This window comes from Pleurodeles waltl, chromosome 1_1, assembly GCF_031143425.1.
Source record: "Pleurodeles waltl isolate 20211129_DDA chromosome 1_1, aPleWal1.hap1.20221129, whole genome shotgun sequence".
Classification (NCBI taxonomy): domain Eukaryota; kingdom Metazoa; phylum Chordata; class Amphibia; order Caudata; family Salamandridae; genus Pleurodeles; species Pleurodeles waltl.
In genome coordinates this window covers 536,150,248-536,176,816 of record NC_090436.1, presented here as the reverse complement: position 1 = coordinate 536,176,816, position 26,569 = coordinate 536,150,248, and positions in this window count along the sequence as shown.

Below are 26,569 nucleotides of genomic sequence, written 5' to 3'. Positions count from 1 at the left end.
ACAGGTCCCTTACTCCCACAACTCTGTTGTCACCTTCACATAAGTCACAAGTGTGCTATACAGCCCTATTGCACAAATGACAGTCCCACAGTGCACAAAGTGTGTTGATTACTGGGAGGCCATTTTACATGAGTCAGTAGCTTGGTCACATAGCAGAAAGTGTACAATACATACCTTTGTATATTGGATGCCATATCTGTAGGACAGACACATATGTACGAAGGAATGTTCTGTCGTACAGGTACATACCACATAACCATCCCCCTGAAGTGGCATGAGTCTGCATTTGGTTGGCCACATGTCCACAAATGCACAAGGAAGACACTTTCTGTACCCACCATGCCAGCCCCTTCATTGTCACTCAAGTGTAATGGTGAAGTCTGTACTATGGCAGTTGCCTGTAGGGACTGTATGCAGTGAGTCAATCTCGCAGAATGTGAAGGTGTTGATCCATTTAGGTTTAAAGAGTTTACCCTTCAGAAGCCACATATGTGTGCAGAGTTTCCTTGTGGCTCACATCACAGTACATGTTGCTGGAGCATGAGCTACCTGATGTCAGTAGGCCTGCTTAGTCATTCTAGGCCCTGAGCAGGGTAGTAGGTTAGTCTGCAGATGGATATATATGCCTGTAGTCATGTCCCTTCACTTATTGGCTTGTGTGCTTTACATGTGTGGTGTGTTAACAAACTGAGCAGTTGTAGCTTGGTGTTTCTGATATGTGTGTGACTCCCACCATTTGTGCTAAACCTTGTGATTGTATTCTCTTGATTTGTCTTTTTCATCCATGCAGGTAAATGCCCATCAGCAGAAGGAGCTATGGAGAGCCATCGCCTGGAAGATGCAGACCCTGGGAGTCCACCGCTGGCGGAGCTCCCACTGTTGCAACAGTGGTAGGTCCTGAGATGCTGAGCCCGCAAGAACGCTGATGTCCAGCTGTGGCTGTCCTCCTAACGTGGGAAGGAAACATGTCAGACCATGACCCCCCCTTAATGGCCCACATTCTGGCAGTGGCCTACCCAGACCTTGATGGGCGTTCGAGGAGAGCACAGCAGCCACACTAGGTGGGTTCAGGACATATTTCTGCCTGTCACATTGCCAAGTTAATGTGTTAGGTTCTGACATCTCCCCCTGACGATTATTGATGTGCCATGTACAGTACATGAGTGACTGTATAGAATATGATGTGGTGTATACTGATGTGCCTTGCCTATTGGCCCAGGGACCTAGGACAGAACTGGGTAAAATCCATAACAATTTGCTCTCCATGGACAACATATGGATGTGTACACTGCTCAATTAAGTACTGTTTGTTTTAGTGGGTGCAAATTCTATGCAACAGACCACTACTCCTCAGTGTTACAGGCCAAAGGACAGGAAGTGATGGATCACTGTCCTTGGCCTTGTGCCTGGTCAAATGAGTAAATTGGCATCTGCCACCCAGAGGCTACTTGTCTTCAACGTGTGACGGGTGCTTGTGTCTCACTACTGTCTGTAATGTGACGATAACCATCATACATGTGACAGAGCATACATTGTTCTTTGGGTCAGCTACAGATCAATACTTTCTTTTGGTAAGTAGGGAGTGTCCATTAACATGATTTGTGTGCCCTCACCGTTGCCAACATTAATTGTGCCTACATGTTAGCGTGTGTCCTTTTCTCTTTTGACAGAATGTGTATTCTGCTGTTTCATACATGGTCTACATGTGTTCATGGGATGATTCCTGTATTCCCTCACATATATGTGCATGCCAACCACTGAGTGGAAAAGGACATCTGCCATAGGAGTACATTTCATGTGGTGCAACAGACAGGAGTTAGACACTATTGACTGATGGCTGACATAAACCCTCAACCGTCATTGCATGTCATTTGGCATGTGCAACTGCAGTAGCAATGAGGTACAAGATGTGTACGACTAGATTTTTTAGCACAATGTGCATTTCCAGGCAATTGGTGTGGCATCATGTAGTAAAGTGCACTGCACATGTGTAATGGCAAAGGTTTGTAACCTGACTGTTGGCATGCATCATGGAGTGACTTGCAGTTATGTTGAAATCGCATGTGATTGGGTACAACCGTTCATCAACAGACATCTGGGTTTGCAGGACCAAAATGGAGACGGTGGTGTAGCTTCCTATTGGGCAACATGTTGAGGTCCTTCCACAGGTACTTGAAAATCTCTGGGCCTCTCCAACATACACAGGACTAATGGCGTCTACTGATGCAATCGAAGTATGTAATTGCAAAGGTTGCCAGACATTAGTGGTGATTTCCTTGGGGCTTGTTGATTCATTGTGTTGTGGATTTTAGGGACATATCTCTCTGTCAATTTGCACAATGATGTCTACAGTGTCTATTTCAATGCCAAAAGTGTGGCATATCATAGCAACATTGGTACTACCTTCATAACTCCATTGGGACATATTTCAATTGGTGAAGTTTCCATTTTTTATGTGTTTCCAGTGTGACATGCTCATTCCATGCCAGCATCTCCAGGCTACTGTACTGTTGTCTGCAACATGGCATGTTCTGGGAGCAACATTTCACATTGTTGTGTTGTGTTATTGTGTATGGGACAAATAAATGTCTTCATGACCTTGTGTGGGATCTGAGGGAGTGAAGTTGGTTCTGGCCTATTGAATGACAACAGGTAACTGACGTATGCTCCATGAGGAAATCATTGAAGGTGATGAGGTCTCCTACTTGTTAATTGGCTACTGTGATTGCACAACTTCAGCCATGCAATTGAAGATGTCTGAGGTCCTGATTTTCCTGTTGACAGTTCAGATGGCATACATGCATCTGGTATAGTACATGTAGGGGTCACTTAGGTGGAGTTTGTTGCTGGGGCGTACTTGACATCATGGTAATGTTGCTAATCAGAGCTGTTGTTCAAGTGTGATCTGGAACATGTGGTGACCCTTTTGCCCATTATTTTCAGCATTAGCCCAGGCAAGCTAAGGACACAGGGCACAGCCAAGTGGGGAACCATCTGGCTACAGTACCTCTGTTCAAGACACCACCGTCACGGAGGAACCCATTGGCCCAGAGGGTGAGGGGAGTGCCACGGATTCAACCTCTAGAGGCCACTCCCTACTAGTGGCGGACCCATCGGGACGTACTACTATACCATCTATGTCCATCACCCTGAGTTCTATCACCACCCTCCCTGGTGCTCCCCACCCAGTTGGCCATCCTAGCCACTGCTACCCCTGCTGCCCTGAGTGAGGAGTCTATTGACTTCCTGAGGAACATCTCTGTGGGTCAGACTTCCCTTGTGAATGCCATCCAGGGCTTGGCCAGCCAACTCCATTAAACCAATGCTTTTCTTTCATTGTGCCATGTCTGTGGCATACAGAGAACATTTTGGGGTCTGACCTTATCATTAACGGCAGCCAGTCTCACTTAACATTCTCCCCTCTTCCACCTCCCTCTTCCCAATCCAAATCCCCCATTCCCCCACCTATCCCAAGTATACAGACACATCCACATGCACCCACCTCAACACACACAAGCAGCACACATAAACACAAGCACCAAAAGACACACTGGCACGCAGACTCTCAACATACACCCACCCATACAACTTCAGCCACCACTTCAGCAGTCACCCCTACCACCCCTACTGACCCATACATCACATAAAGCATACCCACAGGCACCACCACAACAGGCAGTGGCATATCTACCACACCCACCATACCCGCAGACACCGTCCCAACAGACACATAGACATCCACCACATCCATCATAATTGCAGACACAACCCCAACAGACATCCACCACATCATTCATACCAGTAGACACCACCCTAAACCCCAATAGACACACAAACATCCACCACTACCAGCATACCGAGAGACACCCCCCAACAGACACACACATATTCACCACTTCCACATCACCCAGCACCTCAACCTCCAAGCCCCCAAGACACGCACACACCCACACTCACACGCAACAGACAACACTCAAATGCAAGCATTCCTCACACATGCACACCCCTAAGACATCTACACCCACACATCAGACAACCAGGCCTTAAACCTCCAAATCCCCAACCCCTTCTGATGACCATCCCCGTGTTCTGAAGGAGAGTTTCCTTTTTGAGCTTGCCTTTTCCCCTGTTCCCTCCACCTCTGTCCCAAACCCAAGAGGTCCCGACTCACATTCCAACCCATCCCTTTCACATCAAAGTCCTCCCCTGTCACACTTGCCCGCTGCAAGCACCCATACCCCTCCCCCTAAGAAGAAGCCGACTCCTCCTAAAAGTCCTCCCCTCCCAAACCCAGTCATCCCAAATATGACCCCCTCCAAGGATGATCAGTGAGGTATCTGCCTCCCCACATGATGCCCCTTCCTCTGGAGGTTTCCTGGCAGTAAAAGGAGTCAAGGGTGGGCACAGTACTGTGCAATGACTTTATGATGGACTGGCCAATGACCTTTGCTCATCGTCATTTTGGTTAAAATAAGTTTTTTGGGGGGTACACGTTTGTCCTGCAATTCCTTTTCTACCTTTATGTTGTTCCAGAGTAATTTGTGTTGCCTATCTACAGTTGTGTGTGTTTCAGCCTGATTCATAAACCATTTACTGTTATTTGCAAAATCTGACTTTGTGGGCAGTGCTGGTGTCACCCAGGACAAGGGTAGATGTTGACTGTATGGATATGTGTTTGTTAAAGCAATTGTTGTGTCATTGCATTGTGTAATGTTTGGTATGTGTGGGCCAATGCCAGCATGTATGGCATTAGACTTGTCCTCCTGATTTGGATTCTAGATTCGTGTCATGTGGAAGCTTGAGTTCTCTTTGTGCAGACATGGAGGGTGTTCAATTGTGCTACCTTTGTTTGCATTTGGATGTGTATGTGTCCATTTTGCAGTGTGTACCTTGCAGCTACTTCATCTAGATGTATATCCCATGTTGTTGAAGTTATATTTGCTTTCTTGACATTCACTTCCACATTCTGCAGATAGGCGTGTCACTTGGCTTTAGTATTGTTTGTCTCTGAGATACATATAGGGCCAGTTCCTATGCAAATGTCGTTTTAGGGGTGTGTAAAAGGTGTGATATGTCCCAGTGCAGCATCCTTCCTTGAGTGCTCCTGATGCCGCCATCCCTATTGCACAGGGATTGTTTGCAGAGTGAGCTTTGGATATTTGTCTCTCTGACTATTGTGCATCCTATTGTCCTTCCATTTTGTTGCAATGTGGATGATGTGTGGGTCCATACCAAGGATGTTTCATGGGAGTGGTGTTTGTGTTCCATGATACAACCACACTTATGTGCATTGAATCTAATGACAGTTCATGGCATGTGTGCAATGTGAGGGTGTCAGTTGCATTGGTAGATGTGATGTTGCTATGTTGTTGCTGTTTTGTTGGTTAACACAATGTTGTGTACACTTCACAGTCCTTGTGCCTATGATGAACAGATGCGTGTTTTCTGTAGTGTTGCAGTGCAGTGTGAGTGAACTGCCCAAATGGTGTGTTTAATGGCTTTGAATGTGTCATTCTCTGTGAATGACTCCAACTATGAACACAATGACAGGTGTACTTGATGCCAATAATGTGAGGCCCATATCATGTGGATGACGACTCGACGATCTGTTGTTAAGGTTAATGACAAAGGTAGGTGTGTGTACTTATGGTCGGTCGCGTCCACAACGGCGTGGATTTTGTGCACCGTCGATGAGCAGCAGCAGCAGGACGTGTGTGATGGGCTCCTTGGTAGCACAGGACGTGTAACGCTGCCTGCAGGTGAGTTGCTCCCTTTATACTCTCTGTTTTTGCCTACTGAGACTTGGTGGTTGGACCGCCACGGTCATATTGGTGGAACCTCATAATATGTTCAACGGACACACAGGGTCTGCTGGCCTTTTATCCTGGCTCATGACTGTGGCGGTGTGTGATGCCTGGCAGTGCTGGAGGGACCGCAGTGGTCTTTGCTTCATAAGCCTGCATGACTCGTAATACAGTGGTCCGACTGCCAAGCCGATGGCGGTCAGACTGCCACTACCATGAAGGTGCACTGACCACTAACTTTGTGATAAGGCCCTAAGTGCAAACGTAGAAATCTTCTGTTGGTGAAGGCTGCAAAATTCTCTGGCTGGGGACAGACCTTCCTTGGGCACAAATTTTGAATCCCCCCTCTCTGAGTTTTCCTGCCAAATGTCAATGGCTTCACCCAGGACCTCACCCAATGGCTGTCTGGCCTTGTGGAGCTCTTCTCGGCCATTGCCTGCTGCTTTGCCCTGCTGAGGATTTTTGACTTCCACACTAGAGACTAAGGGCCTGATTTACAGTTTGGCAGAGGGGGTTACTCCACCACAAATGTGAGGGAAATCCCACCCACTGTATTACAATTCTAATATAGCCTATGGAACTTGTAATACAGCAGACAGGATATCCATCATGTTTGTGACGGAATAACCTCTCCTCCAAACTCTAAATTAGCCCCCAAGTCAGAAGGTAAAATGTCTGACCGGGTGAAACCTGGTTTCTGTATTCAACCAATGCTCCAGCAGGGTCAGCCTTAAACTGCACTAAGATACTTGTCAAGTGCAACTAGATGAAAGTGGATGGTGTGTAAAACGGTTTGGGTTCTGTTTTTATTTAAAATTTAAAAATAAATCTCTGGTTCCTCCTATTGTTTTTAGATGTGTTGGTGTACTTTTGTTCATAAAATTATTCTCTATGTTTATGAATTTGAGTGGAATATTAATTATAGTGTGTTCTTGAATTCTTAAATGTTTTGGTACTTCTAAAAGCTTTACAAGTTTCTTAGTTTAAGCTTGTCTGCTCTGTGCCATAGCTAGCAGAGGTTGAGCCCAGGTTTGAATTACTGAAACTTTTACTGGATCTAATGAGAACAGTGACATTTGTACTTGTAGTGGGCTAGCATCCACCCCAACTAATAATCCACCTTCTCACAATGTTGTTTCAAATGCATACACAATAATGATCTCAGCTGTTTGAAAGGATTGGAATAAAGATCGTAACCTAATTCCAGCGCAAGTGGAAGAGTTTAAACAGGCTACTCTACACTGAACCACTGTTTTAGTCTGTGGTCAATAGCCCAGAAATATAACGAACACCAGACCAGTTTATTCCTCTGTAATGTTGATTTTAGCACAACATTTAACCTGGTGAGAGGAGAATTATTATGGAGAAAGTAGAACTTGAGTTCTGTATTTTTACATAGAATAAACTGTAAAGTAGCACTTAAAGAGGCGCCAAATGGGGACATCTGGTTGCACCAGACTGGGACAAAGTCAAAAGTTCAGATGGACCGTGCTGGAGTGCAGGCCAGCTACAGGGGCCAGGTTAGGCCCACTGAACCAAGTACAGTTAATCTTGGTTGCAGAGGATTGCATGGGTCCGAAGCAAAGATGTGTCATGCAGCGACATGATGCATCAATTCCAAGACACGGCGAGGGTGGGGTGCAAGGTCTTGCTGCATTGTCATTGAGGATCCTGTTGATGGGGCTTGTGATGTGAAGACCAGTGTTGAGGATGTAGCGAGCCGTTGAGGTGATGCATTGGTTCCGATCCATGCAGTAGCAGCAATGCAAAAGTTATGAATTGCTGTTGAGGCTGCTGTTGATTAGAAATGTGAGAAGCTTGCACCAGGGAAAGCTTCACACATTGGCGGTTCTGAAGGTGATGAATCTGACCCAAGATGTGGGATGCAAAAGTTATGCAGTCTTGTTGCATCTGTTCCGACTCATGCAATAACAGTGATGCATCAGTTCTGTTCCTCACAACAGTGGCGATGTGTCAGTTCTGCTCCTGCAGCAGAGGGTGCGTTGGTTTGGCTGTGGCAAACACCTTACTCCCACTTCCGATGGTTCAGGGATGGGGTGGTACCACTTGGCAGGGAAGACTGACAGTTAGCAGAGTCCAGGTGCACAAGCATGTTCGTTGGAAGTCTTTTCCGTTCCTAAGATTTCAGATCAGGAGGCCAGTCAGCTAGTCCTTGGAGTCACTCTTGGTTCTGGGTTGGAGAGATGCAGGTCCAGTCCTTCTCATTCCCAGGCAAGAGGGTAGCAGGCACAGGCCAATACAGCAAAACAAAAGTCCAGCAAAACAGCAGTCCAGCAGAGTAGCAGGCCTTCAGCAGCACAGCAGTCCTTCTTCCTGGCAGATTATCCGAAGGTCTAGAAGTGTGCAGAAGTGGTGGTGTCTGAGGTCCAGTATTTATACTTTGGTATTCTTGTTCTGAAAGGTGGGGGAAACCTCTAGACAGTGGCTTTGAAATGCAAGAAATCCCCTTCCTCCTCTCCCCTGTCTCCAAGCTGGCTTGAGTGACAATACAGTGACGATACGGGGTCATTAAGCTTTTGTGTGTGGACAGGACATAGCCTATTTAAGTGTAAGTGACTCAGTGTCAAGCTCCTCCCTCCAATCCTGCCCAGGATGACCCATTAAGTCACACCTAAGCTCCCATTGTATATGGCTGTCTAGGAGAAATGCACAAAGCCCAGCTGCCAGCTACACCCAGGCATGTGATCAGAGACACGCTGCAGGTGCCAAAAGGCTGAGGCAAGACAACACCAACTTTTTAAAAATGCCATTTTCAGAATTGCAATTTAAAATTCGCCTTCACCGTAAGTTAGGATTTTAAATTGTAATTCTAGAGGCACCAAATTGGAAGGGGTCATCTCTTCCTATTTGGAAGCTACACTAAACAAATTTAAGAGTTTTGCACTACCAGGACATGTAAAACCTAGCAGTACATGTCCTACATTTTGGATACATTGCACCCTCTGCTTTTCACTGTCCAGGGCCTACCCTGGGGTGACTTAGGTGTATGAAAGGAAAGATTTGGACCTGGCAACAGGTATATTTTACATTGTAAAATGGTAGTATTAACTGCACACACTGGCTGTTTAAAAGGCTACTTAAGTAGGTGGCACAATCAGTACCGTAGGCCCATTACTAGCATTTAATTTACAGGCTCTGGACACACATAGTGCACTTTACTAGGGACTTACAAGTAAATTAAATATGCCAATGTGGATAAATCAATATTACTCTTTTTATAGGCGAGAGGACATGCACGTTAGCACTGGTTAGCAGTGGTACTGTGCTCAGTGTTCTACGGTCAACAAAAACAAATTAATCATAAATAGAAGGGAAGGAGGAAGGCAAACACTTTGGGAAAGACCTTGTAGAAAGGGTCAGGTCTAACACCCATCAGGTGCAGAAACTGAATACTTGAAAAATAAAAGCGGGTCAATTTGGCATATGACTTTGGATTATGAGATCCTACTGTTGCACTAGCACTTTATGACTCAATTGGAGAAGTTGAATTACTAGTGTGGACTACCACTGGAAAAGAAAAGATATTGACAGGTGTAAAAAGTGACTTGTTTTTTCTTAGAGTCACTCCCCTCCAAACAGATCGCAGAGAAAGCCTGAGTAGGGTACCATTGTGAGAAATAAACATTACATTCTGTTCTAGTTTTTATATCTGCTTACTACACATATGCAGGGCAGTAGAGTGCCATTTTATGCCATTGGCTGCGCATTGGTAAGGCTACTGCTAAAATTGAGTATTGACTGCAGATAATTCCTATTGGAGTTTTTAACACTGATTTAATTTGTTTCCTGAAAGTTAAATTTGGTACGACATTGCATAGTGCAATCGTACTGTAGCACCAGTTCTTGATTACTGTCGGTTGGAGAAAAGTGAATTACTAGTGTGGACTACTGTGGAGGACAAGAGAGAAATTGGTGGATGTAAGAAGTAACACATTTGTTCTTCGAGCTGCTATCCACCAAACAGCGGCAAAGAAAAAGTGTGTTGTTGGGCTCCATTTTGAGAAACTAGATCCTACATTGTAGTCACTCTCTCAGCTCACTGAGTACATCCAGGGCAGTAGAGGGCTGCTTGAAACCACTTACTACATGCGGGCATGCTAGCCGTGCACCAAAAGCAAGCTTGTCAGTGATTGGAATGTGGCTGTGGCCACAATTTCTGGTCAATTCTTATCAGAATTGAAGATCAGGACCTATACAAGAAAGAAATCGCAGGGGATTGGATAAAGTACATTTGAACTGCCTAATAATTATTTTAGTTGCTCCTTGGGGATACTAAGCACTGACCCTAAAACAGGTTGTTCTAAAAAAAATCTGTCCATGATACTAGGCTTTGGTGAAATTTTATTTACGCTGGAGTAAACCGAGTAATTTGGGATATTTTCGCTAATCTTGGGAAGAGAAATTACAAATACGCAGTTACGCCGGTTTGCATGACTTTGAGTAATTTGGGTCAAGAATGCCTAACACATCTGCAGAGGAAGACAGCATGAGTGGCTGCTGGCTACCGCTGTTCTGCTGCTGTTCGTGATCTGTTGCATTTAGTGCTAATTTCTTAGTGAAAAATGCATCCTCTGGTCCAAATTGGATATGAGGACATGTTTTACCTTAGGAAAATAGCTAAATATAGGGTTACACTCCACACATAATTCCACATAATGTTGCATAATTGTGCGCAATTACCCTGCAGCAAATTATGTGAGTTAGGCCCATCCCTACATATTAGTCTATCAGGCTCAATGTACTAGTTAGGCTTCGGCAATGTTAAGTTACTTCCAATAGATTAAATTGAAATTAATGAATTAATCGGGGGCAATAAAATAAATGTACTTTTTATAACTCTAACATGATTATAAACGGCCTGTTTTACAAATTTAGCAGACTCAGTTCTGGAATGATACAAGCTTTATCCATACGGAAATGGGACAAATGCTGGTGGTAATGCAGCTTCTTGTGATTAATGGATCAAAGTGACCATCATAATTGTAGAATTATTAAAATCAACTGAATTCCTAGCACTAAAACTTTATCACCAGGGAAATCAACTTGGTTGTGAAAGGTCCATCAGGTTAAGCAAAATACTTTATTCTTGAGTTTAGTGAAATAATTACTTCACTTGCTCTTACTACATCCTATGTGTTGATTTTGGGTAATTTTAATATACATGTTGACGCAACAGCGCTAAGAGACACCATACAATTCTTAGACTCATTAGCATTATTTGAATTTTAAAAATGTCTAAGTATAAATCTATATTTATTTTTTAAAAATCCACAAACTTGGTCATATCATCATTTGACTTTAGCTATTTTGTACTGTCCTTCATAAGATATTAGAGTCCAAAATCCGTCTAACAGCATCACATACTGAGAACTATATAGGAAAATTGATTAAAACTTTAATTGCAGACAACAGGACCTGACATGGTGACAGATGTTGACTCGCGATAAAAACATTTGATCAGTGGAGGGAAACACATCTTCATTATTTCCCATTTCAAAAATAATGGAAGGCATCAGAAAACTCCCTTAGCAGCCTAAATAATAATGCCTTGACATCAAAGAAACGGGAACGTAAGGATCTAGAAGGGAGAGTGTAATAATTGTCATTACAATGGTAAGCATAGATATGTAACAGCCAGGTTATAAGTGCTTACTCAAGCATTTATAACCAGCCTTAAAAAAATATAGAAATGTAATCAAAGAAATTAAAATGGTTTTCCCAGCTAACTGGACATAATCAGCCAATTATACCTCAAGAGAAGTTTTTAAAATCATAAATGATATAGAAAACTGTGGCACCTGCTTTAAAGAAACTCGCAAGGTAAGTGGAAAATGCAAGTTTATATTAAGAATGGAGCCACCTCTCAACCTGTTATGGTGCCATCAACTGTCCGCTTCAGAACGCCAGACGATTCAGAGGTATAACATTGCCGACCCTTCCATTAATACATTTATAGAAGAAACCTTAAAAACATAAAATATATACAAATAAAAATCAAACCAAAAATCAACCCAAGCAATATGCACACAAAATAATGGTAATAACAATAATGAGAACATAAGTGATCAAATTACTAATAACTACATGAAAAAAAAAACTAAATCTACATGTCTTGGCTGAACAAACCCTAGAACTACATGTCTTGCCTCAGCTTCCAAGGTACATATCTTTCTTGGTAGATCTATGTAACCCCATTTCCACAGACACCTTGGAGTCCATCCTAGGACCTCTTGATGGACACCTCTCAGACTCCTCATTAACTACTACATGTAAAGAAAGCCTCTCCTTTACCTTTACAATTTTAGTCCTGTTCCACCATCGACCATCTTCCACCATTACTGCACTGCCACTAGTTTTCTCCACTCTCACAGGATCAGTATAACAAGCCTCCCCTTTCCTTACAAATGTACTGTTTTGCACACGTACTAAGGGCCATATTTACAAGAAAATATTGCATCACAAGTGATGTGCCACTTTTCTTGGTTTTATTGGATTCTCACCAGCTTCTCCTTTCAAGGGCCCATGGATGGATAGGGCACCACTTGTCAGGGCAGGAGTCTCAGCAGAGAGTCCAGGTGCTGGTAGGGAAAGTCTTTGATGGCCCTGAGACTTCGGAACAGGGGGCAAGCTCAGTCCAAGCCCTTGGAGATTCTTCTGAAGCAGAAATATACCACAAAGTCCAGTCTTTGCCCCCTTTCACAGGCAGAAGCAGCAACTGCAGGATAGCCCAACAAAGCACAGTCACAGGCAGGGGCAGCACTTCTCCTCAGCTCTTATCCTTGTCAGAGGTTCCTCTTGATTCCAGAAGTGATCTAATTTTCAGGGGTTTTGGGTGCTCTTCTTATACCCCTTTCTGCCTTTGAATAGGCCTATTTCAAAGGAAAGTCTCTCTTGTTTGTGAGATCCTGCCTTGCCCAGGCCAGGCCCCAGACACACACCAGGGGGTTGGAGACCGCATTGTGTGAGGGAAGGCACAGCCCTTTCAGGTTTGATCGACCACTCCTCAACTCCCGCCCAGCACAAACGGCTGATCAGGATATGGAGGCTACACCCCAGATCCCTTTGTCTCACTGTCTAGAGAGAGGTGCAAACAGCCCAACTGTCAAACTGACCCAGACAGGGAATCCACAAAAAGGCAGAGTCACAGAATGGTGTAAGCAAGAAAACGCCTACTTTCTAAAAGTGGCAGTTTTAAACACACAATCTAACAACCAACTTCACTAAAAGATACATTTTTAAATTGTGAGCTCAGAGACCCTAAACTCCACATTTCTATCTGCTCCCTAAGGGAATCTGCACTTTATTAATATTTAAAGGCAGCCGCTATGTTAACCTATGAGATAGATAGGCCTTGCAGCAGTGAAAACCGAATCTGGTAGTATTTCACTGTTAGGAATTGTAAAACACATAAGTACATGTCCCACCTTTAACATATACTGCACCATGCCCATGCGGCTACCTAGGGCCTACCTTAGGGGTGGCTTACATGTTAAAAAAGGGACGATTTAGGCCTGGCAAGTGGGTACACTTGCCAAGTTGAATTGGGAGTTTAAAACTGCTCACACAGACACTGCCGTGGTAGGTCTGAGCCATGTTTACAGGGCAACTAAGGTGGGTGGCACAACCAGTGCTGCAGGCCTAGTAGTAGCATTGGATTTACAGGTCCTGGGCACCTCTAGTGCACTGTACTATGGGCTTACTAGTAAATAAAATATGCCAATCACGGAAAGCTAATTACACATGCATTTAACATAGGAGCATTTGCATTTATGCACTGGATAGCAGTGGTAAAGTGCCCAGAGTATCAAAAACAGCAAAAACAAAGTCCAGCACACATCAACTGGAAAACAGAGGCAAAAAGTTAGGGGAGACCACGCCAAGGATGTCAAGTCTACCACATGCCCAACCCCAGCTGAAGGTGGGGAGCAACTACCCAACCTCGTTCTCATTACTAAGGTGGAAGACTCTGGACAGACCATCAGCATTGGCGTGTTCTGTACCAGGGCGGTGTTCCACCGTAAAGTCCATCCCCTGTAGGGAAATGGACCACCTCACCAGTTTCGGATTCTCACCCCTCATCTGCATTAACCATCTGAAGGGCTGAACAAGTAGGGTCTTAGCTTCTTCAGCACCCAAACCACAGCAAAAGCTTCATGTTCTATTGCACTCCACCTACGTTCCCTGGGAAGTAACCTCCTGCTAATGAAGGCTACAGGTTGATCTAGGCCCTCTTCATTAAGCTGTGAGAGTACTGCTCCTACACCATGTTCTGAGGCCTCTGTTTGCACAACAAACTCCTTGGAGTAGTAGGTGCCTTCAGCACATGTGCTGTGCACATGGCAGCCTTCAGGGCATCAAAAGCGGTCTGGCAAGCCGCTGTCCAGATCACCTTCTTTGGTTGCTTCTTGGAAGTCAACTCATTTAAGGGGGCAGCAATGGTGCCATTTCCCTTGATGAACCTCCTGTAGCAGCCAGTGAGCCCTAAAAAGGCCCTCACCTCAGTCTGGGTCTTGGGAGGCTCCCAAGCCAGAATGGTGTTAATCTTTGACTTTAGGGGTGCCACCTGGCAACTCCCTACCTGGTGTTCCAAATACACCACTGAAACCTGCCCTTTTTGGCACTTGCTTACCTTAATAATGAGGCCTGCCTTTTGCAGGGCTCCAACACTCTGCAGAGGTGCTGCAAGTGTTCCTCCCAAGTGGAACTGAACACTGCAATGTCATCCAAGTATGCTGCGCTGAAGTCATCCAACCCAGTCAACACCAGTTTGACCAACCCATAGAATGTGGCAGGGGAATTCTTCATCCCAAATGGCATCACTTTACACTGGAAGTGTCCATCTGGGGTAGAAAATGCTCCTTGGTCCCCTCAGTTAGGGCAATCTGCCAATATCCAGACGTCAAATCAAGCGTGCTGAGGTATTTGGCAGCTCCCAACCGATTTATGAGCTCATCAGCTCCGGTAGTGGTGTGCACGTCAGTTTTAGTGACCGCATTGAGACCCCGGTAGTCCACACAGAACCGGAGTTCTGGGGTGGCACCGGGAGCAGCAGCCTTCGGGACCAAGACCACATGGCTGGCCCAAGGACTGCTAGAGAACTCAATCAACCCTAGGACTAACATTATAGAACACCTCATCTTTGATGCTGGCCCTGAACTTATCAGTCACCATGTAAACCTTCTGTTTATTGTGTGGACTGTCCCCAGTGTCCACATCATGTGCACACAAGTGTGTGACCCCTGGAATCAGGGAGAACAGGGAGGCAAACTGACCCAATACCTGGTGACAGTCTCGCTGCTGTTCTGAGGTGAGGGAGGGGAGAGGTTCACTCCCTCCACAGACCCATCTTTCTCTCCAGCAGACAGGAGGTCAGGCAGAGGCTCGCTCTCTTCCTCCACCCCATCATCTGTTGCTAGGAGTATGGACAATTCAGTCCGCTCAAAGTGGGATCAGTTCACATGCAGGATCCTTGGTACACCATCAGATATCACTTCCTTGGGGAATCCCATGCGGGTAAAAACCCCCATCAATGCACAACTCACCACAGGGGAAGTGATTGATCTCAGCGGAATGGTTTCTGGGTACTGGGTGGTATGGTCCACCAAGACCAGGACTTGCCCATGGCTGTCTTGGGATCCAGAGGCCCCACAATGTCAATACCGACCCTTTCAAAGGGGTGCTAACTACAGGAAAAGGTTGGAGAGGAGCCTTACATTTTCCCCCACTCTTGCCACTTGCCTGACAAGTTTGGCAAGACCTACAATGAGCATCTGAGTGCTGGCACATTAGGGGCCAGTAAAGGTGGTGTCAAGCCATTCGAAGGTCTTGTCCTGCCCCAAATGTCCAGCTAAAGGCATGTCATGAGCCAGACCCAGTAGGAAGACTCTGAAGCACTGGGGTACCACCAGCACATGGGCTGACCTAGGCTCAGCAACCTTAGGCTCACTATTCAGGAGGCCGTTATCCCAATAAATCAGGTGAGACCCAGGCTCCTCACCAGCTGCCTGGTCTGCAGCCTGCTGCTGCAAACCCACTAGAGTAGGGCATTTCCTCTGTGCCTCACAGAATGATTCCCTGGTGGATCCCCCTACCTGCTGCCACTGGGACAGCTCAGGGACCTCCCCCAGCTCAGCCACCTGTTCCTCTGTAGGCTTCGGGGGCATCACTCTCAGGCTCCGCCTCCTCCCTAACTGTGGAAACTTCTGAGGCTGGTTTCTGGTGCCCCCTGCCCTTCCTCTTTTTGGCGTTCCCCTGGGCCACTGTTTCAGGCTCCAGGGGCTCCTGACCTCCCTGACGGGCTGCCATTGACCAGGTGGGTATGCATACCCACCCAGGCAGACCCAAAATCTCCAAGTGCGACCTGTGTTCCACCTCCTTCCAAGGGGAATCCTCCAGGTCACTGCCAAGCAAACAATCCACAGCATAGTTGGACTCATAGCTACCCTCAAGGAACCTGAGATCCCCCCAATTCAAAGGGAACCTGTGCCACTCTGCACAGGCACTCTAAGTTGTCCACTGCAACTACTTGGTGAAGTACACGGGGATCTATCTGCTCTTCAGACACCAGGTGACTCCTCACTGTAGTCACACTGGCTCCTGTGTTTCTCAGAGACTCCACCCTCTGCCCATTAATGGTCAACCACTGCCTGTACCTTTTAGTGTTCTCAGGCATGGGGGTTCTCTGGACCATCTCACTGTCCCCTAGTGAGACAAGGGTCATCTCAGCTGGCTCCCACCGACCTGGAAGCAACTCCTCCCAAAGTGCTACACTAGCCAAACCCTGGGACTGCGCACCAGTGGGTGCTGGTGTACTCTTGGGTAATTTGGAGTCCCACCTGACATAACCCAGCTGGTCACATGCATAACAATTATGGGGGACCTCCTTCCACAGGCTTCCCTTTGGAGAACCATGGCTTCTTTTTAATGGGGGGGCAGGGAATCCTTACCCTTACCCCCTTTCTTCTGAGAGGGACCCTGCCCATCCTTGGCATGGTCTTCCCCATACCGCTTCTGGATCCTTGTGCTCTCCCAGTGGTCCGCTTCATGCACAAGCTTCCTGAGATCAGTTAGCTTGCTGTCAATCAGGTGCTTGTGCAGCTCTGGAAAACAAAGACTATACAAATGCTCCCAAGCAATCAAATTGTACAGCCCCTCAAAAGATTGGGGTGACCATTCAGAGAGGACCATTTTCCAACAACTTTTAACTCAGAGTAATGCAAAATGGTCTTATTCTTTTGTTCCCATACATTCAGTTTCCACTCGAGGTCAGCATCAGGGGGCCTCTTTCTCAGGGAGATCCAGAGTGGTGAGTAGTCAAAGATTCCCCCAGCTAAAAAGTCTTATCTTTGGATCATCTCCACCTCTCCTGCTGGTGTGAAGATGTAATGTAATCTAGAAAGTACTATGTGCATCCCTGAATAATAAGAGTAGCCTCTCTCTACTGGGTGATGGTGGAGCCAAAGATCGGGGAGCCCCAATGTGCCGACGAAATGGACCATTGGTGTATCCTTGGGTATGTTTGAAACAGTGACTGACCTGTCTAGGTCAGGGGACGTAACATCATTGAAGTCTCCCTGGATAGTATGTAGGGAAGACTCTTTTGCTAATAAGCTGCCCATTACTTTGTCTAGGGTGGGCTGTTGGATGTGTGGGGGGCGCAGACATTAATAATGGTAACATCCATTCTTCCCAAAGGACCTGAACTGCTACATATTTCCCATTGGGGTTCACCCACAACCTCTAAATCTGGAAAGGGGGTGACTTTCGGATCAGAATTGCTACTCCCCCGGAGCCTGAGATAAAGCCCACATGAGCTAGCGTACTGTATGCCCCACGGGCAAGGAAGAAAAATATGGGTCCCCCTCAGGTGGGTCTCCTGTAGGATATGGCTGCAACAAGTCCCGCTTAATATTATTGCCTAGTCCCTGGTCATTCTATGAATAGAGCGACCCACAGGATCTAAGTCAGTGGTGTGCATCATAACTGTATTGCAGCATATCAGGTCTCATCAAGTCAGTAGAATAAGCATCTCTTGTAACTAATTGTCCTTCCCACTTTCGCAAGAAACAGAAAGTAAATTTCAACAAAACTAATGAAACTAGGAGGTCCCAAGCCCACTCCCTCCTCCCTGGCCCCTTCCCCCTGAATGCATTTATCCACATGTCTTACAAAGGCAACTGCTCAGCAGGGCCTGGTCTGAGAGGGCTGTGGCCCACACCACCCTCAACGGGGAAACATCCTTTATCACAACGTTTTTTTTACGAAAGTCGTGGTTAACGAAAGCGCAACAACGCTTTTTTTAACCACGACTCCGTTATTTTGTGCCTTAACTGCGTATGTTCTGAACAACAAACATGCGTGGTTAAGGTACAAAGAAGGGAGTTGACGAAGGTGACAAGGGGTCGACTAAGGTAAGTGGGGGGTTTTAGGTTTTGGGGAGGGGGTGGGGGGTCAGGGGGTTTTAGATTTTGGGGTGGGGTTGGGGGGTGGGGCGTTTTTGGTTTTGGGGAGGGGGTTGGGGGTCAGGGGGTTTTAGGTTTTGGGGCGGGGTTGGGGGGGTGGGGCGTTTTTGGTTTTGGGGAGGGGGTGGGGGGTTTTAGGTTTTGGGGTGGGGTTGGGGGGGTGGGGCGTTTTTGGTTTTGGGGAGGGGTTGGGGGGTCAGGGGGTTTTAGGTTTTGGGGAGGGGTTGGGGGAGTGGGGCGTTTTTGGTTTTGGGGAGGGGGTGGGGGGTCAGGGGGTTTTAGGTTTTGGGGTGGGGTTGGGGGGGCGTTTTTGGTTTTGGGGAGGGGGTGGGGGGTCAGGGGGTTTTAGGTTTTGGGGTGGGGTGGGGGGGTGGGGTGAGGGATGTAGGGTGAATGGTGCCTATTAGTAATGCTTTTATCAGGAATGCCTTTACAACAAAATATTGTTGTTAAGGCATTCATGGTAAAATCATTAGTAGTAAGAACGAGGTCGGTGTTCCGACCTAGTTGTTAAGGCACTAGTTGTTTTGAAAGTCGGTGTTCCGTCGTACAACCCCCTCAACGTACTTAATGTAAACCCTAAGAAAGTATCTTAAACTAAGTTGCTACTCACCTAGCTACACACAGGCAGTGTCTTGGAGTTGAAGTAGAGGGGAAACTGCGAGCTCATATGTAGTCAGTCTCAAAATCATCTGAACCCATACCCTTCCAAGACATCTCACTCACACGCAATCAATCACCACACACACCACTGACTGGGTTAGAACTTAGGACAAGAAGGTAAAATGTGGAAGGAGAGAAGTAGGTAGAAATCCCTCTCACAGGCCACATCCGTGCCCCTTCACTATGCCAAACAGACCTATGCTTCATTGTGTAAACTGCATTCCTCATCTGCTTGTCTCCTAACAATCTGACCTATCAAAGGAATGACTCGAAGTTGCTGTTCCCTTTCATATGCAGCATTACAGATGTGGAATGCCTTACCAGAGCATTTATGTGGAACTAATAATAATCTGGCTTCAGCAAACTCTTAAAACATAACTGTTTAAACAAATCTTGTTGTAAGCAGTCAACAGAATCAGCACACATTATTGAGAAATCACACACAAAAATGGTTAACCTAACATAACACCTTACAGATAGACGAAAAGGTTTCTTGGTCTGTGAAAATGCATGCTGCTAAGGTCTCCTCCTGATCTGTCCCTCCAAGAGCACTGAGAGCATGTATAAACAATATGAACTTCATATTTATAGAGCATACGTTCACCCCCAGGACGATTCCTGGCAGACTATTAACAGATTTATTTTGTTTACTAATTAATTCATTTATTTTGAGAGTTTTTCAGAGCATTGTACTGAGAAAAGGCACTTGCGTTAACATCCATTTTACAGAAACAACAGAAGGATCTTATTGATATGAAAGATAACTTTGTCTGTCCATACCTCATGGGGAGTATATTGCATCAGCACCACTGGGATCATTGTCCTCATGGTCTGATCATGGTTCACCTGCGCTGACATTGCAGGCTTGTGGTATGAAGTTTTGTTAGTGTGGTTACTTTGCTGAATCATGGTCAATTCAGCCTGTGCAGAAGCTAATAAATAAAATACTTTAGACCTCCCTTTTGAAAATCCTGTTCGATGGTTTCAGCTGAGTCTCCTGTGATAGAGAGTTCCATATTTTGGAAGCCAAACTGGAGACAGCACAAGCTTCTGTCAGTGAGTTCCTAAATCTCACTGTTTCTAGTAGGAGAGAGCTTGCACTTCTAAGAGCGCAGCTACCTCTTGATAAGGTCAGATTGTAAGCTAGGTACTCAGGTGCATCATTGTACAGGGCTTTGTCCGTCAGGCAGGCTATCTCGAGGATGATGCTAGCTTCGACTGGAGGTCATTGTCGGGATTTTAGTGATAGTGTGATATGGACAAAGCACCTCAATCCAATAACAGTCACCAGGTGGTATCATTACTCATATGCATGAAGACATTATTTTTTCTGACACTTGCACCAACTCGTTATCACCCACTTCTCCTACTCAATTTCTGTTCTAAAGCATGATGGAAGGCTGAGTCATTCTTGTCAGAATTAAAACTCGTGATCTGCTGATCACAACTTTGTTTCAGCAGCAAAAGCTAAGCTCATAGAGTCAAACAGAGCTATCCCTTCAGTGCAGTCTTGCAAAAGTAACCACAGAAGTTCCATTAGGATAGGGGTGATGTCATACATCTTTGAGGCCCTAAGATATGTTCTGCGGCTGTAGGATGGTCTCAAAGGAGGGCTGATGTGGAGCCTGGAAGGCAATGGAGCGTTACCACTGTTCAGATGTAAGCATATGCTTGACCAGCAATTCTGAAGTCACTTTCTGGGAAGAACGATTTCAGTTTCTTACGTAGAGAAAGCTGGTACCAAGAAGTCTTGGCAATGTGTTTCTAGAAAGTGAAAGGTGGGGTAGAAGTCACGATGGTTCATGTCATTGAACGGTTTAAATGACCTATAGCTTTTTTTGCCAAAATGTTTTTGATTTTCCAGCCACCCCTATATTTTCTACCACCAGCGTAAACAATGTTTAGAACTGTCACTTTATGTATATTTACCATTGTAGATTTGGAACTATAAGTACCATCGTGCTTGGTGCTCGAACCTGCAAAAACAGAACTGTTTGAAAGAAACTGAAGACAGTTCTTAGAGCTGTTGATTCAGGCTCCAGATTAGTACTTTCCCTGAAACACATCATTCCACACTGTGATAAAATATATTATTCTTCTTCGCCACTCCGCGCATTTCCTTTGTCAATATGCTAAATGATCCCTCGTCATTAAAATGAATTCCGTGCGCAGGCTGGGCTACTGCAATTAAACATTCTGATTAAAGTCAGATAGATGCCTAAGGCAATTTCCTCTGACCTGAATTTGCACAAGAAAATTTGCATTTCTTAAACAAGAGACAGAATGCATCTTGCTGAGTTATTATACAGAGGTCAGAGCCTTCTCTCCTTTCATTGCTGCAAAAGATGTCACTATGCCTCAACTAAAATAGCAGAATGTCACAGAATGTCAGCATAGTCATCGCTCAGGTTTTCTCCCCTACCGCCCCCACAAGTGATGCAGCTCGTATCCATGGCAACGCTTCGCCAGTCACAAGAATCCCCACTTAGATCCTGTCCACTGCTTGCTTTCTATCTGCTATATTAAATTCAATGACACCTTGTTGGTCTGAAGTGATATATATACCTACTGGGGGTCTTATTGGGTCAATGTTTCGTACAATACAACAATTTCAGTGTAATCTCTGTTTTGTCAAATGTAATGAAATATGTGCTTTAGAGATAAAAGTACCATGCTAGTAACTGATGCAGTGATGAAACATAATTCAATAAGTCATACTTTGAGATTTTCTATAAACACAGTGCCTGGACCTGGTTAGACTAGTGTGATGCGCTGCGCTGGTTGTTTGACACATTACAGAGTAATATTGAAAGAGGAGGTGAAGATTGTAGCAGAAAACATTGCCTTTCTCTGAACTTTCAACAGCATTAAAACTAATTTCGTATTTCACAGTGGAAAATGTTGTGGCTTGCAATACTACTTCTATGGTTTGACATTCTTCTAGCCTCCTCGTTTATCAGATTTGTAGGATAGCATAAGCAGAGGAATTGCTACAGTGCTTATTTTGTAAAGGAATAAATGCTGGGCTCCAAAGATTTGCTCAGAAGGGTGCAACCAGCGATATTGTATGGTGGCATGCCGAATACCAAGGCTGCATAAACTTGATTCCACCTCATGCATCCTTAATCCACCAAACACATAAACGATGATGAAAGAATGCTTGCAATAAGTCTAACTACTGGAAATTGCCCATGGCACCATTTCAACTCATGGCACCTCAGATTAGACCTAGCCATATGGAAATCAGTCATGACCCTGCTGTAATAGGGACAGTCCAGCCTGAACTACCAAGCAAGGTTCTCTCTGAACCACAACAAAATCAACCCAAGACCGCACCTTGATTGGGGCTCTTCAGTGAGGTGTAGCTTGGTTCCAGTTCCAGTGGAACCGTGAGCAAGGCACCCACAACGGAGCATACATTTGATCACTTAGAGTGTTACAGCTAATACATAAAAGGTGATGGGAAGATGCTTACAGTAAGGCTTATACTGGCAGTCACTTGGGGTAGCATTAAAAACTGTTGTTCTTTTGCTCACAGTGCCACCTCACCCCAGATTAGATCCAGCGGTATCAAACTCAGTTTTGACCCAGGTTCACTAGGAATAGTCTAGCCTAAATTACCAAGGCAGGTCTTCTTTAAATGGAAACCAATCGCTCAGGGTAGCATACCAACTAATCTGTCTTTTTCCCACCATATTGCCTCTTTAATCCACCAGAAAACACTCTGGGCCCCTTTATCCCTGTCTTGCAGGTTTCTGATTTCAACATTTGTTGCTTTTTTCCATCTCCCTTTTCCTCTTTCTTCCTTCAGAGTGTTTTTCACTTTCTTTCTCACTCTTTTAGAGTACAAATATGTGCTGGTTTGCAAACGTGAGTGCTGAGGGGCACACTGACTCAGTTAAGCACTGGCACTGCATGATAAAGAGCAGTTATATGGCTTTAACAGCTCCTTAAGTCAGGAGACCCACCCTTCTTGATCCTTGGATCAGGGCTTTCAGTCTTATACATGTTTCATATGTGACCAGTTCACCATTCGGGCTCCACTGTTTCCCTCAACAAATTCCTCACTGTCAGATATTGGGTTATTAATTTAGGAGGGGTGACTCTGAAAAACGTAATAAACACAATCTGATTAAATCAAAATTCAGTTTTGATGGAATCTCGGATCACCCTTGGTAGCCATGGCTTAAGCAGCAGGCAATCCCTGGAGAAGTGTATGTCAAGTTCAATTAGTTCAGATAATTTAAAGTGAAGAACACAAAACAATACCATTCTAAAACAAATTTAAAATAGATTAGGAACTTAAGATATGAATCTTTAAAAGTTTATTGAAACAATTGCCTAGAAAAAGCAAAATGCATTGAAAGCAACAGTTCCTTGAGATCTGATTAATCAAATGGGTTGCCCCTATCAAAGTTTTTACATATGGACTTACTACCTGATTTAGAGTTTGGCAGATGGGCTACTCTGTCACAAACATGATGGCTGTGCTGTCCACCTTACTGCAAATGACATAGTACATAATTTCTTTGCAATAAGGCAGACGGGGTATCCAATACATTTGTGAATAAGTAACCCATCCACCAAACTCTATATCAAGAATCAGGAACTCTGTCTCTAAAATAGAAGTCAAAATTGACCAACAGTGCAGGGTCAAGGCTGTGGCAAGCAAATGTCCATCAAAGTCAGATACATCTTCTTTGAGTTATGCTCTAAGTGGGAAAGAGCTGGATTTCATTGCTGCCGTTTGTCAGAGAGATGTACTGCTTCACCCAGGTCCAAGGTCTTATATTCAGTCTGAGACAGTTACTTGTAATTCAAAATCACTTGGGAGAAAGCTGGAAGATATAGCCAGGCAGGATTGTACAATACTGGATGCCTTTATCACAAGATCCCACAGAACCGTCTTCAGCAGGGCAAAAAGCTGCAAGTGGGTTGAACCTGTGTTTCTTGCCCACTGAAGGTTCGACCTTCCTGGGCAATCTTCAGAAGCTTGTCCAAGTACTCAAAGGGTTGAAAGCATGCCTCTTTCTTGTTTTTCTTCAATATGACCTTTGGAGTTGCAGTCCCAAGGTTGAGTCCTTCAGGAAGTCCTCTTCTTCCAGCAAGAGTCAGCTGTCTTCTTTCTTTCAGCAGGGCCTTCTTTTTCAGGTGGAATTTTCCTAGGCCCAGGAATGTTCTGAGGAAGTGGTTGTTGCAGTGCCAGATTTCTTCTGTGCATTAGTCAGTGACTGGAGAAACTCTGCCACACAATCATATTATATCACAGATATAACTCATTTTGTAGAACTTCCACTTTGCCTTACTGTAAAATTATTCAGGAGCTCCAGTTTCAAAATGGCAGAAACATTCTGCTACTAGGTAGGCCTATGTCGTGCTCCCTAGCCACTTCCCCTTTAAATGAGCTCTCCTACCACTTGACAGGGTCCACACTCATCCCCCTCAAACAGTGGCTGGAATCTTGATGCCTAGAAGTGGTTATAGTATTAATAGGAGAAGCCCTCACTTGCATTTTCAAGCCAAATGAGGTAGTGATAAAGCTGTCAATGGCTCTGTCTACTGTATCGGTCCACTCACAGACAGTCATTCCTTAATAGGTGGACAGCAGGTAACAACCCCAATTCTTTCTGGGACCTTTTTCTTCTGAGACAGGGTCATTAAATCTCACAGCTAAAAACTGGTTTTCCTACACAGTGAAGGCACTTTCCCTTGCCATGTGTTACTGCAGTGTTTTTAAACAGCAATCCAGCCATAACATAATGGTTCTCCTGGCCACCATATATTTTGTCATATATGTGGATTGTGTAAATACACCTGCCAGCTCACATGTGATATTTAACTGTTAAAGCCATTAGTGCATTTTCTGCACTATCTACTGCGGCCTTAAATGAAAGCTCGCTAAACATTTAGGTAAAACAGTTGTACCAATGCCATTTTAGGGCCATAGCACATGCACTGTGGCAAGAATAGCAATGTTGCAGTGCACTGAGTCCTAATACCTGCCACAAAAAGGGACCAGAAAAAAGGTTAAAAAATCTGGGTTGACCATGGAGAAAAGGCAAATTTGCTACATTTGGCTTGTGTTTCTCATGCAGATTAGACGTTCACCTGATTAAACTCTTCAAAGTGGAGAATGCTTCAAGGACTTGTCGAGAAACAATATGTTTCATTCAAAACACCATATGACTTTTTTAAACAACAGTATCCACAGCCCAAGCAACACTGGATAGTGTTTACAAATCAAACTTGCTATCTTGCTCCATACAACATTCTAAAAGAACTGAAACAACAAAGATACTACACTGATCCAGTCCTATAGCATAACAAATGTACATATTATTTATATACATATTATTATATCTAAGTGAACAATGCAATGGTTCTAGTGGTACACCTTGCACCAATCACTTTTGAAGTGACCTCAGTTCTATGCTTGACATACCTACCACCAACTGCTTCTAGCCTACTGAATACAAATCATCACTCACTCCAACATGCACAGCATTTGCACATCCAAAGTGTTCTATGCGCATTTTCTGCTTTCCTTCATCAATATTTATTTTTAACTGGCTAATGTTTTTTTTCGCCACTCTAGAACAGTGACATAACAATCGATTTATGTAGCCCCTTCAGTAGACATGAACAGTTGTCATACCAGCTTACACTACCTTACATTAGCTTACACTAGTTTACACTACATCATTAATCACTATTTGCATTCCGGGCCACATAAATTGATAACTCTTTTCACTGTTCCAGACATACAAACTCAGCAAGCCTTTTCCTTTTAAGAATTATTATTCTCTTTGACAGGCACTCCTTGGTTCTTGTTTCTCAATATCAGCTTACTTAATACACCTTTCTCAAGGTGGTGGATTTGATCCCAGATTAATAAACATTGGCCCGAATTTAGGAAAAGTGGTGCTGCATTCAATGGAGTGCCACCCTTCTTGCACCCCTTAGCGCTTCCCTACTGACACCGTGTGTGAGCTGTATTTAATATACGGCACACCATGGCACAGGGTAGGGGCAATAGCATCAAAAATGTTGACGCTATTGGTGTACTGTGTTGGATTAGCTCCACAATTTTGGCGCTAATCATGCCGAGTACATAGGGGCCCATTGAAAACAATGGTATGGCCCTTTTAATGCCTGCTCTGTGCATGTGTTAAAAATAGCTGCTAAAAATGGTGCAGTAGAATCTCTTAGATTCCAGTGCACCATTTTTGCAGTCCCTCTAATGGAGGAATGTCCCCCCTTGCATACATTATGCCTGGTGCAGGCCTTATGCGGTGCAAGGGGTTACAAAGTGGCACAATGCATGCATTGTGCTACTTTGTAAATATGGTGCAGCAAATTCGATCTAGTTTGGTCATATTAGCATCATTAAAAAATGTTAAATAGTGGTCCATCTGCCAAATTTATATGCGAACAGACCTTAGATTTGGCTTCAGCTGTGACTACTCCATCACAGCCAGAGCAAACCTCTCTTACTGCTTGACGGAGTAAGGGCCATCAGAGAAATGACTGTATGTCCCCACACCCAATCAATCAGGATGGGCAGACATATAGCCATTTATTTACTGTCCTTCCTGGCGGTAGGAGACAGTAAAATTCAAA